The sequence below is a fragment of the Elephantulus edwardii genome, unplaced genomic scaffold (genome assembly GCF_000299155.1).
Source record: "Elephantulus edwardii isolate Elephantulus edwardi_28Jun2011 unplaced genomic scaffold, EleEdw1.0 scaffold00254, whole genome shotgun sequence".
In the NCBI taxonomy this organism is placed as follows: domain Eukaryota; kingdom Metazoa; phylum Chordata; class Mammalia; order Macroscelidea; family Macroscelididae; genus Elephantulus; species Elephantulus edwardii.
The window spans coordinates 1,653,268-1,656,825 of NW_006400004.1; positions in this window are offsets into that span (position 1 = coordinate 1,653,268).

The following is a 3,558-nucleotide window of genomic DNA, read 5'->3' on the forward strand; positions in this document are numbered from 1 at the left end:
CAGTGACTGGAGTAATCGGGATGGGTGTGTCAGAGGCAGTGCGGTTGGTGCAGGATAGAGCAGGGTTTAGGGCTGTTGTGTATAGTGTTTCTATGAGTCGCAAACGACTCGACAGCACATAACAACAACAACAACAACAACAACAACAGTGTTTCCTTGCTCTCTTCTGTTAACTGGTTCCTGGTCTAAGTATAGGTTTCACATGAGCACAATCATGTGTTCTGGGATCCCCATTCTCCTTAAGGTTAGCCACAATTTGTTGTGATCCACACAGTAAAATACTTTTTTATAGCAGACAAAACACAGACTGACATTCTTCTAGTACTCTCTGCTTCCTGCCAAGATTCATCTGACAGTGACTGTGATGTCCATAGTGCCACAGCCTCTTCTAAACCCAAATTGTATTTCTGATAGTTATCTGTCAATGACACCTCTTAAGATTTAATACTAATTTCCTCCTATGAATTAATATTAATTTAAGGTCTATTTTACAATAAATTGTTATTTGTTAGGTACTCATAGCTGGCCCTCAAATAGTTTTTCAGAGGCAGTAAATCACATGAAAGGAAACTAACTGCTCATCTTTCTCCCCTGGAGCAGCTGGTGGATTTGAACTGAGTACCATTGGGTTGGCAATGCAGCTCCCTATGAGTAGGCCACCAGAGGGTCTAATAGTAACCCAAACCCACTGACATCAATCTTATCCAAAATCATAAAGACCCAATGGAACAGATGGCACTCTCTCCGAGGCTGTAAATATCTATGATATCAGACCACGACATCTTCCTCCTGTGAGGTGGATGTCAGATTCAAAAAATTAATTTTTTTGGTTAGCAGCCAAGTGCTTAAATCATTGTCCCACCAGGGCTCCTTACAATAAATTACAGAAGGCTTGAAAGAAAAGCCTACTTTTTAGAGACAGGTTAGGAGACTTTCCATGAAGGTGACTATTTGACTTAGAGATGGTTGTTGTTGTCGTCAGGTATTGTCAAGTCAGCTCAGACTCATAGCAACCCCCTGTATAACAAGGAAACGGAAAAGTACATGTCTGTTCTCTTAGGAAACCATTTTTATGTACTAGACTGTGCATCCTTTGTTTATAACAGGGTAAGCTTTCTAAAAGCACTTAATCTTCCCAAGGCCACCACTAAAAGGCTCTGATGTAGCCTATTCTAGAGGAAAAAAAGAAGAAAGAAAACCAAACAAAGCTTATGTAACCATGTTACAAATTTAAATCCTTTGAATTCACTTTGCCAGAATTTCATTAGAGTTTGTGAGGTCATAATATTTAGAGTGTGTGTAGGGGGCAGGGGGTGGATAATCCTAAAGCTAACCTTTCCTCACTACTGTCATCTTCTGGTTTATGGGAAGAAAGGGAGAATTTGTCTCTGTACCTTTTTTTGTTTGTTTTGTTTCTTTTTCTCCTATTTTTCCCCCATCATGCAGTCTAAATTTTTTTTTTTTGGTTTAGTAATTACATAGACACATTTTTGTCTTTGGATATATTTCCTTAACTTAATTCCTTTATTTATGATTGTTGTTGTTATTGTTGTTATGTGCTTTGAGTCACCTATATGTGACCCATAGTGACCCTATATACAGCAGCTCTGAACCCTGCACTGTCCTGAGCCAGTTTCACTAACACCAAGACACCTACCCTATTACCCCAGTCACTGCTGTATCAATCCATCTCATCCAAGATCTTCCTCTCTTGCGCTGTCCGTCCACTCTTCCAACCATAATATCCTTCTCCAAGGACTTATCTCTCCTGTCCAAAGTATGTGAGATGGTGCTTCAAAATCTTAGCCTCCAAGAAGAAACTTGACTTCACCCTCTCCAAGACAGACCTATTTGTTTTCTTGGCAGTCCATGGTATGTTCAAGACTCTTCTCCAACACCACAACTTGAAGGAATCAATTCTTCTTCTGTCATTCTTATTCATTTTCCAGCTCTGTGATGTATAGGAAGTAATTTCCAAGATAGTGGCCTAGATCAGGCACACCTTAGTCTCTAGACTGGTCGTTGCTCTTCAGCACTCTGGAGAGTTCCCTGACAGCAGATTTTCCCAATGCAATTCATCTTCTGATTTCCTGACTGTTGGTGTTAAGAGTGTTGATTGTGGAGCTAAGTAAGCTGTCGTTTTAACATCAATCTCTTCATCTATCATGGTGCTACCAATAGGCCCAACATTGAGAATTTTTGTCTTCTTGATATGAACTTCAATCTAGATAGAAGACTACTGTCCTTGACCTTCTGCAGCAAGCACTTCAGGTCTTCTTCCATTTCAGCAAGCAAAGTGATGTCATCTTCATAACTCTATTAATTTCTTAGATGAATCAGTGTCTATAGTTTAACCCTAGCAAAACAAGAAATTTAGCACTCTCTCATGTCCTTATGGTATCACCTACTTTATTCCTTCCTTATCAGATTGATGCTATTGAAAATCTTAATTCTATTTAATTGTGGATATATATTTTTCTCTATTCTTGGATTTAAAAAAGAACTTTAAGAGCAATTTAATTACTCATGCTTCCTATATGTCTTGCCCAAGTTCCTATTTTTTTTTCCTCAATATGTGTTTTCAATTCTCATTTCTGTGCTCCTTGGAGGCAAGGATTCTGAAGCTCCATCTGACATACTTTGGGCAAAGAGAGACCAGTCCTTGGAGATGGACATTATACTTGACATGGTGGAGGAACAGCGTAGGAGGGAAAAACACTCTATGAGATAGATTGACTCATTGACTCAAGTAACTGGGATAGATGTGATGGAGACAGTGAGGTTGGATCAGGATAGACCAGGGTTCAGAGCTCTTGTACATAGGGTCACTATGAGTTGCAGGTGACTCTATGGCACATAAAAAAACATCATACCTAGAAAGATTAATGTGAATAAGGATATTTGTATTATGATAATTTCATATTAAGTTTCATATTTGACTGAATATAAAATTTTAGCTTTGAAATTATTATCTTTTTATACTTTAACACTTATTAATTTGCTCTCAGCTTGCTTCATGCAGCTGATGAGAAATCAAACGTTAATACAATTTTTATTCTTTCCTGATAATTTTGTTATTTCTCTCTGAAAGAGTTTGTAGATTACCCTTTTGTCTTTGGTAGTCTTACATTATTATAATATCTGAATGATTTTCCAATTTGAAGTTTTTATTATTTTTAATTTTCAGAAATTATCCAAACGTATGAATTTAAGTACTTTCTTAATTTTAATTTTCCCTTCTTTTGGGTCTTGCCATTATCTAAAGTTGACCTTTCCCTTCACTTGTGTCTTAGGGGACAGCCAAGGCCATCATTGCCCAGAAGCACCTAGACAGACAGATGGTGGAGGCAAGATGGAGTATACAAGAACACCATCTTTACCTGGGAGTACCACGACAGACAGCCTGCATGACTGAGCCACCCTTGCACAGAGAAGTCCATAGATTTAGCCAGGCTCTGCTTGATAGCTGCATGCTTGATTGGAGTTTATGGTTTGCTTTTGTTGTTGTTATGTGCCGTAGAGTCGTTTGCGACTCATAGAGACCCTATATACAACAGC